The 22,351-nt window shown below is 42.3% G+C and overlaps 1 non-coding gene across 1 annotated transcript; it reads right to left on the bottom strand.

Annotated features, from left to right (window-relative positions):
- Positions 1 to 10,474: 10,474 nt before the first annotated feature.
- Positions 10,475 to 10,579, bottom strand: LOC116481365 (small nucleolar RNA U13). Its single transcript, XR_004251528.1, has one exon. It is a non-coding gene; the product is annotated as a small nucleolar RNA U13 (small nucleolar RNA).
- Positions 10,580 to 22,351: the final 11,772 nt, after the last annotated feature.

A 22,351-nucleotide genomic window follows, 5' to 3' on the forward strand; every position in this document is an offset into this window, starting at 1 on the left:
CATCTGGTCTGGTCTTTACTCCTACCTAAGACCCTCCATGGCTCCCAGTTGTCCTCAGGATAACACCCGTAATCTTCAACCCTGTTTATCAGGTCCGTTCTCATCCAGGTACTGCTTGCCTCCATCCTCACCTCATATTCCTTCTCTTTTCTCCTCTTTGCCCACTGTGTGCTTGTGAGTTAACTGCACTTCATTCCTTAGTCAACAAACATCAGTTGGGCACCTATGATGTGCCCTGCTCTGTTAGCATATCAGGATTTAAAGAAGAAAAAGATCCAGTCCCCAATCTTTAGAAGTCCACAGTCTGGAGTGGAAACAGAAGAGCAAAGGGATGATCGAGCATCCTGTGGGCAGGACTGAAATAGAGAAAAGCACCAGGCACCACGGGAACACAACCACGGCCACACCTTCTCACCTGAAGGGAGAAAGGGCTGGTCACTGAGGGCAGGTGGGTGATCCCAAAGGCTTCTCATGGGAGGCAGTCCCCTGAGGTTTGTTCTATGGGATGAGGAGAGTGAGCCTAGAGAACAAGTTGGGGGAGGTGGATTGATGAGGCAGAGTTGTGGCAGCAAGTGCAGAAGGCTGGGCCTGAGGCCAGTGGGCAGGGCTGTGAGGATGTGCTGAGGAGTCCCCCTTTACCCTGAAGCTTGTGAGGAAACAGTGAAGGGGTTTCAGCAGGGGTGTGAGAATGACTGCAAAGCTGGTGTAGTAAGAGAGGCAAGCAATCCAGAGGGCAGCAGAGGTGGAAAGAAGTGGGCAGGTTGGAAGATGGTGCGGAAGTACCATGGACAGGACTTGGTGTCCAGGTGGATGTTGGAGGTAAAGTAGAAGGAGGGTTCAAGGATCATGCCTCCGCTGCTGGAACACCCCATGATCTCTTCCCTCTGCTGGCTTCTTGTTGCTTCTGACTGAACCCTTTCCACTGTTCTACCCAAATAATCGCTTGTTATTCCATACTCAGTTCGGGCATCACTTCTCCCTGGAAAGCTTCTCTGACCATCAGGATTCCAGAGGAAAGGCATGGCACATTATCACGGGTAACTGAGGAGCACTGTTAAAGGGACTAGTTATAAAGGTGAAAGCAGGGTTTAAGGAAACAAACGATGGCACTGAACCCAGTGGCTAGTAGTCCTATGACCATCTGAGAGGCTGGAAAGCACCAGGGGAGAGAAGGTTACTAGGAGACAGAGAAAGAGTCGGAGGAGAGGGTCACTTGACCAGAGCTGCATCCTTCAGTAGGGGATACAGTCCATCTACAATGATCCTGAATGAAGGGATTCCAGAGAATTAACACCTCAGCCTTCTTCTCCTTCCTCTAGCTCATCTTTGCTGTAGCTCCCCATTGGCCAAATCCAACTAGAAGTAGCAGGTACAGGAGCCCATTGAGGCAGTCCTTGCAATCAGTCCCCAGGGCACAGAGCAGTCTGGAGCGTGGGCCTGGACAGGCAAGTGGGAGACACCCACAACTCTTTCCCTGACCAACCCTAACCCCAGTCTAGGTCAGCGGCTTCTCCTGTTAGGGCCTCCTATACCCTGTAATTCTTGCTGTCAAGCATTGCTCTATCTGCCCCGCTCCACCTAGGCTGTGGAGCTACTTGAGGGGGTTCTGCCACATCTTAGCCATCTTTGTATCCTTGATACCTAACACAGAGCCTGGCACTTGGTAAAGGCTCCATAAGTGTTGAATAAAGAAAGATCCTCCTTTCAAATGCAAATTTCACATAGAAGGTGAACTTCTTAATCTATTGTCAGCTGGTGCCTCAGAGTGGTTTATGGTAAGAAAGAACAAGTTGCTGCATTATAGGCTTGAAGTTAAAAGGCCCCAGAGGACATGTACTCACTGGTTTTATTATCATTTTTTTATTGATCAGTGTGTCATCAGTCAACAAGTATGCAGCAGCTTCCTCTACAAGGAACCAGAATTCCTACCAGAAATTAACACGTGCTAGGAATTCATTTTCCTTTTGTAACAAAAGTAATGCAAAGTAATTGAAAGCAATGACATTATTTCATCCGAATAGTATAGGATGGATCAAATAGAAAGATGTGTTGGGAAGTTAAATTTACTAGGTAAACACAGCCACAGAGAGCTCACAGCTGTTTACAGCTCAGTTGTATTTATGGGATGACATAGCCTAGCCATCAGGCATACTCGGGATGACTGGGCTGTACATTCTGGCAGTCTGTCCCATCTGTTCCAGCTTCTTCATTTTCACAGCCATCCCAGGCCACCTCCTCTTTCAACTTGCCCTACACTGAGGAAGTGAGGAAGGTTGTTCTGGCAGCAATTTTCATCACATCATATTATTCTCCAGCTTTATGTTCAAACTCTTTTCACAAGTGGCTCCCACTTCACTCTTAGTAATGTAACATGTCCCCTTGTAATTGCTTCTCAATCATGCATCTATAGCTCCTCTCATTGCTTATTATTAAAGGGAAGACATCTGTCTTCACATTGCTGTGAATTCTCACCATTCCCATACCTAATAGGCACTCAAGGGGGATTTCTGATTAATAATTCACTTAGATATACCTACCCCATACATGTCACCATGGTAACTCTACACCTTGCTAAAAGTTGATGGCATAGTGTGTAATGACTTGGCTTCTTCCCCATTCAGCCACTAATCCTGTAGATGGATGATTTTGTTCCTACCCCCACAAAGCCTGGAGAGCTCTGTAGCCCATGAAAAAGTCAGAAGAGTTGCCAGCCTGCTACCTGATTCCTCTCTGCCTCCAAACACAATGCAAAACAAGCTCCAGTTTCCATGCTGCACATAAATAGAGATTGTTCTTCAACTTCAGAAATGTCCTTAGCCCAGAATGTACAAGCCTACAAGTCACAGGAATTTTCTCTCTCCATCTTACAGGGCAATGGCTGAGGTCTTGGGAACTCTTTCAGGAAGCCCACTGGGGAGTGAACCTTCATTTGTCCTGATGGCCGTGTATTAGGGAGGAAGTGAATGTCCCCCCAACTAGTAGCTAGAAACCAGGGCCAAACCCGTGAAAACTCATGGATTCATTCCATGCCTCCTTCTCTGATATCCTACTGCCAGGCACAGCCACCATTTTGCACAAATCTGCGTGAATGGTGCCCCTGAGGCTGGAAACTATGGTGGGCCTGGTGCTGAGCTTCATCTTGAGCCTAGTGAAGATGATGCTATGCTTCTTGAGAGGCGCTCAGCTGTTTACCCTGTGCTGTGTCCCAGGAAGCCGACTGGTATGGGCTGCATTGCCCTCCAACTTCCTGTTGGATAATGGGGACCTACAACGAGAGGTTGGACAATAAGAAGGAGGAGAGTGACCAGTGAACCTGCCTCCCTGCCAGTTTGCTGTGGGTTTGTTACTAGCAGCTGTTGCCCACCAGACAGTCCTCTCAGAATTCAGGCAAACACTCTGATGACCCTGGTGTTACTAGCCCCGGAGTATTGCCCTATCCCCTGTTGCCCTCATCTTTCTAAATGATTCCTTTATTAAACTCCTTTGACTCAGTTTGAGTGTGCCATAATCTCTTTTTTGCAGTAACTCTGACCATACAGTGGTAAATAAGATAAAGCCTTGGCCTCCTTGGAGCTTAGGTTAGTGTGGAACAAAGACAGACAACAAATGTGTTTGCAAATACAATCCATGTAATTTCAGATAGTGATAAAAGCTTTAAAAAAAAAAAAACGTACACTAGGGTAATGGAATGGCTGGAGAGGGTCTAGGGAGGAGGGCTACTTTATTTCAAGTAGCCAGGAAAGGCCTTTCTGAAGAGGTGACATCTGACCTGGCAGGATGACAGTGAGAATGAGACAGCCACACCAGCATATAGAGAACAATCTAGAGGGGGGAACACTGATGCAAACAGCCCCCAACAGGAAAAAGTTGGAACAGAATGGAACCTACTGGCAAGGGGAGAGTGGCAGGAGAGGAGGTCAGGAAGGAAGGGCATAAAGGAGTTTAGATTTGATCATTAGGACACTGAGAACTTATTGTAGGATTTGGGCAGGGAGTTGTGATGGTCACTATCCTAACGGAAATTAGAGGAAATAAGCAAAGGGTTTAACTGAAGACAATGCAATGAGAGGATTATTTACTTAAATGTGGGCAGGATTAGGAAACTAATAAAGGGTGGTGAAGCATCCAGGAACTAGCAACACAGAAGCTCTTATCATGGGGTGAGGGTCCAGGTGCTTATGCGTGACATGGCAGGCCTGGACTTCTGAGGACAATGGAGCACACAGTGATCTGAACATTCGACACAAATTACAGAGGCTGGAAAGAAAGAATTTCACATCTTCCAATCAATACCCTTAGTCCAAATATTTGTCAGCAAACTCTAACCGTTTTCATAAACTTTAACGCCTTCAGGGCTCAGTCAGGAACCTGTGAGGAATTCAGGCGAAAACCAATAATGAGCACGGGGGCGGTGGTGAAAGGGTGAGGCTAGCCCCACTGAAGGGCATTCAGATGGAAGCATTACACAGTCCTGAATTCAGGAGAGCTGTCTGGTTCCTGGAGCCAAACTGCAGCTTCGGAGATGATTTATTCAGCAAGTTTCCCAGCTTGCAAAACTTTCCAAAGTCCTCTTATTGCTGTACTATCATTGCTGTTTGGGGGCCAGTAAAGCCCATCAGGGGCTTATCTGGGGTTAACAAAGGCGTCGCTGACTTGCACCTCTTTACCCTGAGGGGCATCATTTAGGTGACTCTTCCAAGTTGGCACAAATAGATGCCTGCCATACCATTGGTCCTAAATTTAGAGAGTGCAGAGTCCTTATTAAGACTAAATTGTAAGGAAAGAAAACACTTGTGGGGTTACTCAGGGCAAGTAATTACACATAGTCTTTTTTTATTCCTCTTCTGGTTTCTGTCTCCTAGTAAGATACTTGTAAAAGCAACAACAAAAATGAAGACAGGCATTGCTCTCTTAAGACACCTCGGCTGCCCCTCACTGGCATTCATCTTATCCTGTGGTTTGCAAGTGTTTTTAGCAGCAGAACTCTTTTTCCAGACAAAATCTGCCATGGAGTTTTAATGGATAACACAGGCAGAATCCAAGTGGCCATTTCCCAGACACCTCCACAGACCCTGATTCCAATCATCTCCAGCAGGACTGTCCTGAGTGTGTGTATGTAAGTGAGGTTTATTGCAGTATGATTTTCATACAGTAAAATTCAATACAACAAAATTGTAATAACAGTCTTGTAATAATGCCATAATCAAGACACAGAACAGCTCCATCACCCGCTAAATTCCTTTGCCCCCCTTTCTAGCAAATCCCCTCCCCTCATCCTCATCCCTGATCTGATTTCTGTCTCTATAGCTTTACCTTTCCCAGAATATCATATAAACGGAGTCATGCAGTGTGTAATCTCTTGTGCCTGGCTTCTTTCACTTAGCCTGATGCTTTTGAGGTTCATTTGTGCTTTTGCATACATCAGTATTTTGTTTCTTTTTATTACAGAGTAGTCTATTGTTCTTGTGGTATTTTTCAATGTCGTCCTTTAGCTTCCAATTTCTTTTCTGCATAAACTGTAAAGCTGCCCATTCAAATAATTTTCTTTTTTCTTTGAAATGCTGAGATTGAAGCCCTGATAACACCATTGCAGAGGCACAAGTGGAAAAGAGGGTGCGTGACCCTAGAGGCATCCTTGCTGTGCCACGCTGCTGCATCAGAGCCGCTCACAGAGCTGACTCCCGAGCCTCCAAGTGCCTCGTCTCTGCCCAGGACTAGAAGTCCTAGGAATTGTCTAATCAAAGGAAGGAAGTACTGCTTGGATTCCCTTTTTATTGTATTTTCAATTATAATTAAGAGACAAATTTTTAAACCAGGAAAAGAATATGAGGGAAAGTGTTTGTTCAGAAATATACCTAGGCCACTAAAAGTCTTCCAAGGGCAAAGATGTGCCTAAAATACAATTTCCATGCAAAAACTTAAACCAAAAAATCTCAGCTTTGTCCACTGCATGTGTGACCACACAGTTGCAACAATCTTTTGGATTCTCAATTCTGCCATCTCATGAGTAGCTTTTGTCCCCCTCTCAAAGGTCATACCACTTGTGGATGCTCTCACATCTAAAGAATCTGCCAGAGCAATCAAGGGCACTTTCCTTCCTCCTCCCCAGCCCCACTCTTACAGTACTCCAGGAGACTGAGACTGAGACTCATTCTCTGCTCCCTTTAAAATATTTTTGTTCTGGGTTTTATTTCTTTAATTCGTCATGATTTAAAGATGCTTTAATATTTATGAACTACCCCCAGACACTTTCTTGAAATAGATGGAGTGTTATTGATAAAATAAATGTTATGAGAATCAAGCATTGTATTTCTTATCATTTTGAGTCCCCCTAATATTTTGCTTGTGCTGAAAATAATGGCTCCTCCCTGTCCTGTCTGCTTTGAGCTGAGCTAGATCCACGCAGTTTGTCATTGCTCCTGAAAGTGAGTTTGACTTCTTGAGACAGGAGGGAGGGATATAGGAAAGTCATCATTTAAAAGGAAGAGCACTTTGCATTTATTAGTTCATTTAGGCCAACATATTTTGAGTCGTTCTTCTCTGCAGACCTGTGCAGTACCCTGAGGCTACAAAGACAGTTGCTGCAGCTGACAGTAAGGTGGGGTAGACTGTAATACAATGAAATGCAAAGTGCCAGCATGGAGGTAGAAGGTGTTGTGCAAAGAAAGGGGAGACCACCTCTTCCTGGGCTATGGAGAAGGAAACTTCACGGACAAGATGATTCCCGTGCTGGGTATTGAAGAGCGCATGGGAATGTTCTGGGTGGCAAAAAGGAGCTAGAGTCCCCTGTGTAGAGAAAGTGACTTGTGTAAAGATGCAATAGACTTGAGAAAGAGAGCGACAAAGAGAGACAGAGAGTTTGGTGGAAAAGCAAACGCTGTTGTGAAGTGGGAAACTGTGTGTGGAGAGTGAGGTAGTGGGGGGATCCTCAGGGTGGGATCACCGAGCCGTGGGTGTTCTGCTCCAGTTTGGATCTTAGCCTACAGCCAATGAGGGTGAGCAAAGAACTTTGGGTGGAGGAGGGTGAGTGTGCATTCTGAAAAATCCCTCTGGCATCCGTGGCACGGGGATGGAGGGTCCTGCCAGGGCCCAGGTGAAAGAAGATGTGTCAGCAGCACAATGGAGAAAAGGGAATCCATCCCAGAGACATGCGGGATGCAGAATTGATAGAGTCCAGGAGAAAGGTGAGAGGAAAGAGGGTACAAATTACTTCATTTCACTCCCGCAATAACACTGTGACATAGGGGTCATTATGTCCATTTTACAGATGACAAAACTGAGATTAAAGAGGTGAAGAAACTTATGTGAGTTTACACAGCTAATGAAACAGAAACTGTATCACAGTATTGAGGTGCTGCACTCAGGAATTGCTCAAGCATGTGAGATCGTGAGAAAGAAACACATTTAATGAATTATGGAAAACTACCTTTAAAAACCCTGAAAACAAAGCTTTGGAAAAAGTTTCCTTGAGTCCTCGGAGACCAGTGTTTGGGCAATATGCTACCAGGGACATACGTGAAATGAGCAGATCTTAAGAGGGCTTGCCTTGAAGATCGAGGGTTTCTCCTCAATCAGCCTCTTTCACTTTGCCCTTCTGCAACTGGGGAAGACAGATTTGTATAATAACGCATTTGCATCTAAGAGCATTTCAGCAAAGCATGCTTCCAGCTGCCTTTTCTGACACAGGCACATCTCCCACCCTCATTTTATTGCTTTGGGGTAAGTGGCCTCCTCCCCACTCCCGACTGCTTTGGAGATAAGAGAAGGCAGTGAGGGATTTATCCTTTTACCCATAGTATTGTGGCTGTAATTTAAAGCTGCCGTAACTCATGTATAGAACTGTGACTACAATATCATGGAAAAAGCCATCATTCAGACTCCAAATGAAGAAATGTGGAGTCCTGTTTCTTCCAGCTGTAAATTGCCTCAAAACCAGCAGACAGCAGCTGGCGTAACCAGACGCTGGAAACTAAGGTTTGGAAAGTTATCCTTGACAAATTGCTTTTTCTTTCCTCCCTTTTCCCCACATCTTCACTAACATCAAAACAGTTTTTCTGCTGGAAGGTGATGAGAACTAGATAACTGATCCTTACTGAGTTAGTACATGCCAAATTTGGGAAGTGTCCTGAAACATTTTTAGAGCCGGATTAAATTTGCAGATAATACAGCCTGGTCAAGTTGGGATGGGTTACTTAGACTAGTTCTGTGGTGACAGCAGTTATAAGTCTTCCAGGAACCACGGCATCTGTTTTTTCAGTGTTCCTAGAGTGAGGTATGGCAAACCAGTAATTTCTCCCACCCTGTTCTGACCCATGATTCCCACCCATGGGCAGGGGTAGTAGCCTATCCTGTAGTTTAAGCTCAGCACCCTAATCATCCTGCGGAGAGCTAACGGAGGAGATCGTGAATCCCCTGAGACCTGCTTCCCACGTGTCATACCATGCTCAGCTCCGTCTACCGGGTGCCCTTACACATGGCTGTGAGCACCTTCTATGCATCAAGAATGTTTTAGGTACTTTATGCTCACTGTATTATCTAACTTAACCTTATCACAGACCTGCAAGTTAGATATTATTACTATTCTCATTTTATAGTTGAGGAAATTAAGACATTGAGTGACTCAATGAATAAGGAGAAGTACAATTGTCACCCCGGTCAAGCTACCACTTTTGCCTCTGTGATTCACAATGCTTTTAGCCCTCTCTTCAAAAAAGCAGGACAAAAATATTATAATTATTATTGAATGTGTAAATTCTCAAACTAATTATTACGTAAGTATTTCTGGAATATCGTTTACTTCTAGAAGTTAATAATTTCCTATTCTTGTGCTTTTGTCTTCAGATTTGTGAGTTCAGGCTCTGGGATTAGATGGCTTGGGTTTAATCCCAGCTCTGCCACTTTCTACTGATGTGACTTTGTTCAAGTAACCTAAACTCTCTGTGTCTATTTAGAATCAAAATTGTAAATAGCATCCACTTCATAGGATTGTTTTCATTTTTAGAGAAGATAAATGGATGTAAAGTGCCCAATCCAAGGTGTGGCGTATAATTTGTGTGGTTGCCTGTTACACTGGTGACATGACCCTGAATGAGCCATGCCGTCCAGTATTTAAGTCCTTATGTAGTTCCCTCTCCCATTGACTCTGGACTTGGCTGAGCAGCTTGTTTCAGCCATTGAGGTTCTAGCAAATGGTATGGAAGCAGAGTCTTAATAAGTGCTTGCAAATAGGGGTTTATCCTCCTTGGACACTTGCTTTTAGAGCCCTGAGCCACCACATAGAGAGATTATGTTGTCCTATTGGACAGACCACCTGGAGAGAGAAAGATAGAAATGCCCAACGAAACTCAAGCTCTTTTATCCAGGCCAACTGAGGCACCAGACAGCTATCTTGGACATTCCAGTCTCAGCAGACACCATGTGGAGCAGAAGAAACTCCCAGCTGAGCCCAATCAATCCATAAAATCCTAAGAAATAATAAAATATTGTCTCAAGCAACTAGATTTTGTGGCCTGTTACATAGCAATAGATAACAGAGATTGACTGCATTTAATAAAGTTTAGCTATTTTTAAGTTATCATCATTATCCAATGACTCTATTTCCTCCAAAATAATTAACATGAAGACATGAAAAACTTTCTTAAAAACTCACTCAAAAAAGTGCTGTCTTCCTACTATTTGCAGAGCAACAATGACTTGTCTCCCATGTATATAAAATAGTATCCCTCCAAAATATGCCTTCATAGCAATTTTGAACTCTTACATCTGCAAAGCAAATTTAAATTTCTCATCATGTTTGGATTATTATTACTAATTATGTGACTATAAAATTTCTCTATTTTAAAAAATCTTTGAAAATGCATGGGGGAATTGGTGCATTTGTGCAGAACCAGACCTTATTTTTCATCTACTTACTGACACTTCTTGAGAGAAAGCTAAAAAGTACTCAACACTACATCAAAACCACAGACTCTCGAGGATAAAAGGGCCTTTGAAAGGTCAGCCAGTCTGCTATACTCTAGGTAGACTTTTCATCTTAGCTTCCCTGAGAGCTGGCAAGGCTCCTGTTTCTAAAGTTCTGCAAGCAATGTTCCCTGGGTTAGCAGCCACAAAGCCCTTCATGCATGGCATTGGTGTTTCCAGGGGAAACCATGGGGCAGTGTTAACTTCGTGTCCTTCTTGAGTCTGCCACATTATAGACTGCTGTAGTTTAGGGTCACGTTTGCAGCCATGAAGAGTGCCATTTGGTAGAAAGTCATTCATTTTTTGCTTGCATTACACACAGCTTCTATTGGGCATACGTGAGTAAAAACAAAATTGTAAGGTAGGGAAAGTTCACCTGTCCTCCCCACCCTTCTCTTTTGGCTAGCACCTGCAGGCTTTCATCTTCTCAAAGACTGGCTTGTCTTCAGTTGTTTACAGGACAAGTGAGTTTTCGCCTTGCGTTACCTCTCCTTCTACATTGACTTTTTTTTCATGTCAGGTGGGCAAAGTGCCAACCTGTAGGAAGAAGCTTTGAGGGAGGCACATCTCACACATAAGTGTGATACCCCATCATCATGCTCATGAATTGCAAAAGGATCTATACTGACATATTAGGCTGAATATCTCTCTCTGTCTCTCTCTCTCTCTTTCTCTCTGTGTGTGTGTGTGTAATATACATAAAACTATAAATCATCCAGTTGTAGAGGTAAAGGCCTTATGCTCTGTTAATCTAATTTGTAAAATCAGAGAGACAGGAAGTAGAGTCTATTCTAACTCCCCCACCCTTTTCTGCCCTAATCATTTTAAGATATGAACGGGGGTGGGAGCAGAAGTCAGGAAGGTGACCAGGAAAAGCATTTGGCTTGGAGACAAACATTTACAAAGGACCTCAAATTTAGGCTTTTAACGTTGCTTCCAAATGAGATTATAAATATGGTCATAACACAGATACTTCTCATTCAGCTCTAAACTCACGTCCCGTGATTGAACCATCCTACATCTAGGGTGCTATAAATTAATTATATAGAAAAAAACCCTAATTTCTATATTACCTGCAAGTATCACAGTTATATGCCATTGCATTTTTTGAATTAAAGGGTATAATTTGTTAAATTTAAACATTAATGATATTCCACAATTTTGTGATCCTGTTTTTACAATTCCTTGAAATAATAATAGCTAAACATTTATGGAGTGCTTTTCATATGTTAGGTCTTTCACAGAAAACGTCGCAATGACTCAGTAAAAGTAGGAACTATTACCACTCCATTTCACAGCTGAGGAAACTGAGGCACAGGCATGTGGGGAAATGTGCCCAAGGTTCACAGGTGATGAAGCCATGGATCTGGCTTTGAGCCCAAGCAATGTGGCTCCAGAGCAAACACGTGCAACACCCAAATCTGTTTCTTAGTTTCAAAAGTCTCATGTGGAGAGCCCCTTGAGATCTCCAAGAGGTGCTGGACGGTTGGAGAACAATGTCAGAAAGGAAAGGCCAGGTGTCCCGTGAGGCTGCTGAAACACAAACTGCTGGAGCAGGGCTGGATGAAATGGCCTTTTCTGGAATCTTCCAGATGCATGTCTGTCTCCCTAGCTGTTTCCCCACCTTATTTCCTCACTACTCTCTTGCTTCCTCTTCTCTCTCTCATCCCCAGCTTTGCCTTCACCTCTTTCCACAAGATTCCAGCATGTGGGGGCCTCAGTCCTTTCTTACAGTGTTTTTTCTCTAGCCTGGCCTGGGCGTCACCCTCAGCTCCAGTCTCTGCCTCGAAATTTCTCCTGCCTCAGGCTCTGGGTCACTCCTTCTGGGCTGGTGGTCTGGGGAGCAGAGCATGGGAGTGAAGAGGCACCTGTGAGCCGGAAGGAGGAAGGCAACCCAGGAGGCCTGGTCTGTACTGCCAGGGCCTGGTAACCAGCAGAGTGTGGGAGAGATGTGTGCTCTACATCGCCGGTGGTGTCATGGAAACCTGCTGACACCGCAGTTCATACTTCTGTGCAGTGAGATGGAGATGATGTTATTCACTTGAATGCCAGCCAGGCTGGGCCACACAGGCAGGCCTGGTCACGGCTGTTTGAATCATTAGGCCCCACAGACATAGGGGACATGAGCTTTGTAATGGCCCACAAAATGTTTGAGATCTGAAAAAATATATATAGATTACAACAACAGAAAAGTAAATCATAAAATAAAGATAAATGCCTAATTAAATGTCTGCAAACCATAACACCATATCATCTAGTCAGCCACAAGTCAACTCATGTAAATAATATTTAATGTGGAATGTGGGTGGATTTCCGTGTGAGTTAATATGCTTGCAATGATCTGAAACTGACATTGATGCACAGGGGCTGCTCCCTTGGAGGAAGCTGGTTGTGGGGGCAGGATTACATATGTTAGAGGGTTTGGATAGAGGGGAGGGCCATGGGTAGGCACCAGGGACCCTTAAAAAGGGCAGAGTGAGACAAAGAGGGCAGTATCCAAGATACCCACATGTTCCCCAAAGTGAACCCCTCCTCAGGGCCCTGCAAATCTTTTGTAAAATTCCAAAAATTCCAGTTGGTTCAATTGAGTTTCTTGCAGAAGCCATCAAAGGGAATAGGTGGGAGATTGAGGAGGGAGGTTTGCCTCTCTCAGTATCTCTGCAACGGAAACTGCCTCTGTCTACTTCTGCCTGAATGTCCAGTACCTCGTAGTTCAAGCAGCCTCGCTCTCAACACAAGAACCTCATAATGGGTGTTCTGCTTTCATTTCTGCTTCTGTTCAATCTTCTCTCCACAAAACAGAAACACTGACCTCTTAAAAATCAGCAATCAGATCCCTTAGGACTCCCACTTAGAAGAAACGTCCACCTCCTTCTCCTGGTTACAAAGCCCTGTGTGATCTGGCCCCTTCCGGCTGCTCATGCCTCATAGCTACCCCTTCTCTCCTGAGTGCAACTAATCTCAGTCATGCAGGCCTCCCTTGTCTTTGAAATGTGCCCAGCTCAGCCTAGCCTCAAAGCTTTGGCCCTGGTGGTTCCCTTTGCCAGGAACCCCTCCTCCAGATCTACAGGCTGCCAAGCTGGACATTCAGGCCTCAGCCAGCAGCCACCTTCCAGGGAAGACTTCCCTAACCCCCAAGGGGAAATTCACTACATTTCAGGACCTCACAGGACCCTGTTTCACTTTCTTCATCAAACTTTTCCCTATCTGAAAATCTCTTTTCTTGCATTGAATTCCTCACTTTCATTTGTTTGCCTCTCACCCACTGGAATTTAAATTCTGCCAGAACAGGAACTTGCCTGTGTTTTGCACCATTGTGTTGTTATTGCCTATAATAATGCCTGGGATGTAGTAGGAGGTCAGTAAGTACTTGTCGAAAGAATGAGCTAAAAGAAATGAATAAATAGGGCTGAACTGACATGGTCCACAGGAGTGTAGAAATAATGGGGATACTTTGAGGTCCTGAGGTTGGGGATAAACTAATTTTTACCTAATCTGCAAGTAGTCTCCAAGTAACATCTTGTTTACATGTGTATTTAATTATACCCTATCTTGTTTCAAAAAAATCTGTGGTCATTTTCAACGATACATATACTGCAATAATTTATTTTTAAATAGTGAATATGGGGAGGAAATAAGCATTGAAAAAACAAGATGAAATGGGGAAAAGATTAGTAATTAAACTAATATCACAAAGTTCTTTTCGCCTTGCCAGAAGTGGATTGCAAATTGAACATTGAACTTCTTAATAACCAGTGATAGCTTATCTATACCAAAGTCCTTAAAAAAGAGAAGCTAGAAAATACAAAATTTTCCTTATAGAATTTTTACCTGTTGGCCATGAAACATAACAACTATGCATAACATGAGAAGTGTTCTCAATTAATGTTATTAATCTTAGTTATAGCACTAAATTTGGTTTGCCATCAATTAATATTTATCGAACATGTGCACTCAAAGAGTTTACACATTCCAACAAACTTATGTGTCTTCCTCACATCCTGCTCAAGTCAGCTGGCAGGATTCAGACCAATTCAAAACATTTCCAAGGAGCACAACCCGCAGGAAGTAGAGTTGGCAGCTCCATGGGTGATGCGCGTCTGACTTAGCTTACTTCTAATTGGCAGAAAATTCTTACTTGAGTTAACGTACAGGCTCCTTAATATTATTGAGGCTCATTTTCTTCATGCTGCCTTCTCAGCCCTCTTCTCTAGAATAAAGCCCCTCCATTGGTTTAATTTTTTCCAAAATTTATATGTTTCCCCAAAATTTGGTCATCTTTGTTTCTGTCTTTGGAACTTTTTCATGTTCTCTCTTTCACACACATGCACACACACACACACATGTTTGAAAGATAGTCTAATAGCACAGTGTTGAAAGTACGAGCCATGAAATACTGACCAAGTTGCTTCGCATTTTTGTGCCTCAGTTCTTTGTTGCAATTGGGGGTGATAATTTCACCTACCTTTCAGGGTGGCTGTGAGGATTAAATGCATTTGTATATGTAAAGTGCTTAGAATACAGCCTGGTGCGTGGCAAGCACTATGTGAGCATTAGTGATGATTAGGATTACATGCCATTCCCCTTTAAAATGGCCTTCCGCCCACTTTCCAGAAACTGTGCCCCTTGGCAGAAACTGTGTTTATTCTTGCTGTCTCCAATCTCCACATCTCTGAACATGCCTGGAATTTCCTTCCACCCTTCTTTGTTTGAAGAACTCCTACTCATCCTTCACAACTAATCTTAGATGTCTCCCCTTGCAGAAAGCCTTTCTTGGCCGGGCGTGGTGGCTCACTCCTGTAATCCTAGCACTTTGGGAGGCCGAGGCGGGCAGATCATGAGGTCAGGAGATCAATACCATCCTGGCTAACACAGTGAAACTCCATCTCTACTAAAAATACAAAAAATTAGCTGGGTGTGGTGGCGGGCGCCTGTAGTCCCAGCTACTCAGGAGGCTGAGGCAGGAGAATGACGTGAACCCGGGAGGTGGAGCTTGCAGTGAGCCGAGACCATGCCACTGCACTCCAGCCTGGGCGACAGAGCAAGACTCTGTCTCAAAAAAAAAAAAAAGAAAAAAAAGAAAGCCTTTCTTAATTGACACTGCCTCCCCTGGGCTCTCCTAGCAGCCGGTGCATACTTCTCGATCACAGGACTCAGAACACTGTGACGTGTTATCTGTTTACTTGTCTGTCTCCACAAAGGACTGTTGGGACAAGAGCCAGGACATATTGGTTGCTATATAGTGGTTGCTCAGTTCAATGCTAGTTGAACTAAAATGAGTACAGAACTGATTCTGTGGGGGAAAAAAAGCAACCAACAAAATGACATCATCACATTCTCATATATTTCATACTTAAACAATCCAGTATCATCCTTGCTTTTCTGGCTGGGACTAAAAGAAGCTACTTATTTTTATTCTTTGTCATTTAAATAAATTGAGATTTAACTCATCGTTGCAGGAGATGAAGCCCTATTTCTCTTGCAAATTAAAAACCATTTCAGGGAAGTGGTATAAAGTGTTGGACAGAACCCTTTACTGGCCACTGGATTTGAGCCCCACTACTGCCCCTCCTAGTTGTGAGATTTGGTGCAAATTAGTGAATCTTTCTGGACTTCAGTGTCCTCATCTGTAAAATGGGTATTGTGGTACCTGCCTTGTCTCCGTCTCGCATTTCTTGTGAAGATCAGATGTAATGGTAGATGTGAACGTGAATGTGCTTTTACAATAGTAGATCACACCTCTGTAGATGTGAGATAATATATTATTTGGAAAGAAATCTTGGAGTTAGACACCTATTCCAATAAGGGGTAGGGAACTATTCTAGCTGCAAGGTTAACTGTAGGTATTAGTCCTTTTGAATCAAGATTCAACTGTAAAGCAATTTATATTCATTCGATGTTAAGAGATGTCCCAATATATTTCACATAAATGGCACTGTTTTGAGAGGCAGGGTGTGTCTCTGCAGGCTGGTTCAGTGTTCCTAGGGAAGAGGATAACTATGTAACTTCATCAAGGGGATGTGGGGGCAGGGCTGGACAGTAGGGGCAAATGCCAGGGTGCACACTCCAAACACAGGGCTGTGCCAATTATGACTATTTTTACACGGCCACTGAACTCTGAAAACTTACCATATAACAATTTGTCAGCTAGAAGATGTCTACATGCTAGTCCTTTAATTTTTCTTTGCTGCTTTCTAATTTTACTGTGATGATAACAAAATGAAACCACAGCACTTCCATCAGAAATCAGAGCATGTCCGTGAATAACTAACAGACTGCATACAGTTTTCCCAGTGAATTCTCAAAGCCAAACGTGGGTTGGCTTTTGTATATAAATTGCCAATGCGCCTTTTCCATTCCGGTGGGAGCTCTCTGAAGGGAACATTACAGCTGTGATGAATAACAGTCCCTCTAAAGAAGCTGGCATGAAGCACGCATTTCATCCCACTGAGTGGAACACCGCGCCTGCCGCCAAATGTTGCTGGGTCTCCCACAATTAAATAAATATATACATATGTCGCTTGGCTTTGTTTCCAAGTCTTAGGCTCTATAGAAACCAAGCACTTTATTACTATTAATAATACTATGGTTATAATAGATGCAGAGCCAAGGAATGGTACTTTGTCCTTAGTGGTTTTGATGAAAGTTCCCATTGTTCATTGCTTATTTCTTACAACAACCTTTAACCCCTTGTTTACCACTATAATAAATGACAGTATTTTTCCAATATACCTTATCTCTATGTAGCCAATATTTTGATCAATTAATCTATAAAAATGATAACATCTACCTCAGAGACCGGGATAATCATAGTTAACATTTATTATGTGCCAAGCATTTTTCTAATTATTGTTATACCCATTTTGCAGGAGAGGAAAGTGAGGTTCAGGGAGATTAAATGACTTCTCTAACACGGCATAGCTGGAATTTGAACCCAGACCACTATGTTCTAATGCTTCTCCATGTAAGTAAAACCCCAAACCACTGTACAATGAATTCTCTTTGCCTTTTACTGCCAAACAATGACAGAATCACAACTATTCCTGTATATAGAAAGGTTTTTTTTTTTTTTAGAGACATAACACTTGTTAGTGGCTCTCAATAATGATTGTCAAGATACTTTGTTTTTGAAATGCCACTTAAAAAAAACCCAAGGTATTATTTAGACCCAAACAAGAGACTATGGAGTAAATATCTAGCTTTCTGTTTCATTAAAAAATTCTATTATCTGTAATTCTTGAAGATAACATCACCTGCCCTTTGGACAATTCCTATCACTTTTAATTTGTCTTGTTACTCTCCACTCTGCCTACCCTCCCACTCACCTGAAGGCTGTTATGGAAACTGCCGTTCAATGGCCTAGCTCCCTGCCAACTCACCCCCAGCTACAGTGAGCCTATTGCCTATGGGATTGGATCAAAATTCCTCACGTCAAAGCCCTCATTAATGTGGTTTCGTCTTACTTATCCATTCTTATTTCCTTCAGTTTGTCCACATCTACCCTGACTTTCAATCTAGAGCAACTCCTTTCTGCCCTTTGAATATGCCCTGCTTACTCCTTCTGATTCCACACCTTTGATCACGCTGTCCCCACTCTGTGAAGTACTCAACCCCAACATATAAAGACCCTTCAACACCCATTTCTTCCTTGAAGCCAGCTATTTTAGTACACCCCCATCTTGCTTTCCCCTAGCTTTCTTCCTATTTCAAATATAGCTATTAACAGTTGAGCTATCAATTATTCTTTAAGGCATTGCTAAACAGGTGACATTTGGGACCCCCAAATATATTGTCACCTCCTTAAGGACAGGGCCTACCTTATGTGTTCTCTTATATTCTCCAGAATATCCAGCACAATGCAGAGGAAACATTAGGTACTCAATATATACTCACTGGGAAATGAAGATTGGAAATAGTCAAACTTGCATTTAAAAATCATAGGTTTTTAATTTATAGCACACTTATTAATTTTATAATTTTATTTAAGTAATGCTCTAAAACAACCTGAATGTACAACAGTAAGTGTTATTTAAGGAATAATACATCCATACAATGGAAATAATATGTAGCTATTTTAAAAAGTGTTCTTTCAGAAATATTATGATGTCAAATGCTTTGCGATACATTGGTAAATTTTTAAAATGTTACAAAAAGCATGTTCAGAATATTCTCAATTTGGGAATGAAAACTCCAATATTAACAGAATATTTAAAAGTACTAACCATAAAGGGAAAGACTAATAATTCACACTTTGAAAAAAGCATATACCTTTAACAGAGTATGGGGCAAGCCTGACAGAGGACTCATATCCAGAAGATATACAAGAATTCTTACAAATCAATAAGAAAAAGGAGACAGTAACATTTAAAAGATGGCAAAAGGCTTGAACAGACATAAAGAAGATGTCCAAGCAGTTAATAAACAAATGAAAATGTGCCCAATACCATTAGTTATCGGAAAAATGCAAATAAAAACCATAATGAGATGCCAGTACACACCAACTGGATGGCGAGGATAAAAACAGAACAAAAAACAAAAAACTGACAATATCAAGTGTTGGCAAGGATAGGGAGCAAATTTCTGGGACTTCCTATTACCATTCTTGTATGAAGAATCCTTTGTTTCTTCCATTCAATGACTTTGTATTTTTTAGTTTATCTTCTATTTTTGCTGGTATCTGTATTCTTTGATGCTTTCCTAAGAAAGAATGGATAAGAATTAAATTTTTGAGTACTCTTAGAATTTTTATGGTATTTATCCATTATCTTCTCTTTTGTTTTTGTTTTTGAGACAGAGTCTCAAATTGTTGTCCAGGCTGGGGTGCAGTGGCACGATCTTGGTTCACTGCAACCTCCACCTCCCAGGTTCAAGCGATTATCCTGCCTCAGTCTCCCAAGTAGCTGGGACTACAGGTGTGTGGCACCATGCCCAGCTAATTTTTGTATTTTTAATAGAGATGGGGTTTCACCATGTTGGCTAGGCTGGCATTGAACTCCTTCCTGACTTCAAGTGATCCGTCCACCTCAGCCTCCCAAAGTGCTGGGATTACAGGCGTGAGCCACTATTGTGCTGGGCCCCCATTGTCTTCTACCGTCTAGTGTTGCTGCTGAGAAACCTGAAGCCCATTTTGAAATAATCACCAAAAACTTTATGATCTTTTCTTGTCCCTGGTGTTCTAGAATTTTTAAATGATCAGCCTTAGTTTGGGTCTTTTTTCTTTTTCCCACTGTGATGGACTTTCCAGGATCCATTCCTTTCCATGTGATACTCAAATTCTCAAGTTCTGAAAAATGTCTACAATTTCCTCCTTCTCAGCCCCACACATCCTTCATTTTCCCTTTCTGGATTACAGGTGACTGTTGGACCTCCTGGGTTATTACTTTTCTTTCTCTCTTTTATTTCATTTCTTTGCTTCTTTTTGTTCTACTTATAGTAGATTTTCTTGACTTTATCATTCTACCCTTGACGTTTTCATCTCATTTTTAGTGATAATAACCACTGAGATTTTTATTTTGGCTATCATAGTTTAAATTTCTATGAGCTTTTCCTTATTATTGGAATGTATCTTTTTTCCTAGGCTTGATTTGGTTAGTGAATACCAACAACTTCTCTTCTCTCCCATAGAATATAAATTGTAATTATTTCAATATTTTCTTCTTCTCACTTCATTATCTCATTCGTATACATTCCTATAGTCTGCATATTTGTTTTGGTGTCACTTTCTTGTATATTGGAGGATTTTTCTATTGTTGGTGATCCTTGGTCTCTGTTCATATTTTAGAGGGAGGAATTAAAATGTGTAAAAGTATATATACTGCACGTATCACCTGGTGGGCCTCTCTGTTGAATTATCAAGAAGAAAATATGGCTAATTTTATTTTTTAAAATGTCATGCAATGATTTCCAAGTAAAAAAGTAACCTGTTCAATACCAAAGATTCATGAATAATAAAAATTTTGGTCATGAAAAGAATGAGTAGGTAGATGCAGAATTACTGAATCCTAGAATCTAGTTTAACTGTACACTGTAGAGAAAAAGTTGAAGTGGTAGATCCTCAGTAAAGCAGCTCCATGGTTTAAAAAATAAAGTATAATAGCTCTCTTCATTCTGAGCAGGTAAACAGAGCTCTTTTTAAAGTGATTGTGGAGAAAATGAATCTGACAGAATATTTAAAAACTCATTGGTGCCTGTTGGAAAACCTTGAAAGATATTATAATTTGAAGACAAATTTGTTAGTATAGTGTACACTTCCTCACAGTTTCCTTCTTTTCTTTAACAATCTTATAAAAATTTGCACTTAAAAGCACCTTGGCTGCTGAAGAGTTCTGTGGGTTGTTGGATTATTTTCCTTTCACCTCATGGTTTCACTTCACCTAGTAATTAAAACTGTAGAAAACCAAAAAGAGGCAAATAAGAATAATATTCCTCAAGTTGCTTTTCCTGTCGTTAGCAGGAAGTCGTCAAAGTATAACGTTTTTTAAAGTTTTTCAGAAGATATTGAATTCATTGAGATATTCAAGAGAAATGAAACTTGTAAACACCATCAAAGCCTCATGAATTCCCTTTTATGTATTTGCCATTAACTCATTTTGTCATAGCAGCCTCATTAATTCATCTTGTTTGTTTTTTGCCCCTTTTCCTTTTCCCTTATTATAACTTATAGGTCACCCCAATACATAAGCACAGCTTTGGTCACTGTTTGCTGGCTCTGCTTTCTGATGTATTTGGGGGAAGGAAGTCACAAATAGTGACTGCTGGCTTCACACAGGTGCTTGCAGAAGGGATCATTGATTAATGAGAGTCTCATCTTGAAGGGGATTACTCGGCTGGGTTTTTTACAGCTTGATTCTCTGCCCAATGAGGTAATGGCAGAAAGTATTCACTTGCCTAAAGATGATTCCTTGTATATTATATCAGAAAGCAGCTGAGGATTGTAACTTAACTTGTAAGATAATTTGAGATTTTTAAATGGAGGAAGTGCAGCCAGAAGACAAATTGACGTGGCATGGGGAATTAAGTACAGCTGAGGACAAAGTCATCCTGGCTAATATGGTGCAGTGGTGCTTGCTCTTAGCTGCATTTCACATTAGAATCATTTGGGGAGCTTCTAAACAAGCACCCACAGGTGGGCTCTGTTCCAGACCAATGGAAACTGGATCCCCGGGAGGGGGCCTGAGAATTAGCATATTGCAAAGTTCCCCAGGTGATTCTGATGCACTGTGAGGGTTAAGAATTGCTGATACAGGACAAGATACATTATGCAGGAATAGGAATAATTAGGCTCCCTCTGTCTCCCCAACTCTATATAAGACACATCATGGGAGAATATGCAAAGCCATAGAAGGCATGGCTCTCACAGGATTTTGTAATCTATATCAGAGGCAAGATACGCACAGAAGAATAGCTGAGAGCAGCATAAGGCAATATCTAATCATGCGGACATTATACCTACAGGGATTCTGGGGAGGAAAGACCATGTTGGGTTGAGGATGGATTAGAGGCTTCACAGGGAAAGTGTTGACTTAGGTCTTTGTGGGGAGTAGGAAGGGGGCATTCACTACAGGTGAGACAGAAAGCAAAGGAAAGAGTGTTCTGGGGGTGTGGGGAAGAGGTAGCGGACTGCCCTGGGGCTGTGGTTTAGGTTTGGTTCACTCTATTCTCATTACCAGCCTCCACTGAGCACTTTACGTCAGTTTTTACTGGAACTCCTCTGTGACGTATCGTTACAGATGAAGAAACTGGGCCTTCAACGCTTAAGTAACTTGTTCAGTGTCTAGTTCCCGTTTCTGTCGGAAAATCCAGGTGAGGATCGTCAAGCTGACCTGGTCCCAAGGGGGAAGGTCGGAAAACTCATTATCTGCAGCTGTGACATCAGTGGGCTGGAGCGTTTGCAGGGGCAAAGTGGAGAAGCAGCAGCAAACTGGCCTCTAATGCGAGAGAACCTGAAGCCCTCGTCAGGATCCTAGGTGAGGATCAAGAGATTCAGGTAAGCTGGGGCCACCAGACCCGGGGCAGAAGGTCAGGAGTTATTCAGACCCAACACTGGAGACGGAAGTCCTGCCTACCGTCAGGATCTTCCATGCTCCTGGAGGCAGGCTTGCGTGTGAAGCAGAAAGTTCCGACATGGCCTCCTGGATGCCACAAATATCTTATAACCTTAGAAAAATGGCATTCTTTTCTTGTTGTTTTCTATTATTATGTAAAAATATCATATACTATTAAGCAATGTGTACCTCAGCCTGCCTCACACATTCCTGACCCTTCGAGCTATAAAGAGACATTTTTGGCACCTGGGGTAAACAGCAGGAGATGTTCTTCTCCAAATCAATTTTATAACTCATGATAGGGCTCACAGATGGGCATTATTAACAGTGCACACCATCTGGCAGCT

This window comes from Hylobates moloch, unplaced genomic scaffold (genome assembly GCF_009828535.3).
Source record: "Hylobates moloch isolate HMO894 unplaced genomic scaffold, HMol_V3 SCAFFOLD_13, whole genome shotgun sequence".
Taxonomy (NCBI): domain Eukaryota; kingdom Metazoa; phylum Chordata; class Mammalia; order Primates; family Hylobatidae; genus Hylobates; species Hylobates moloch.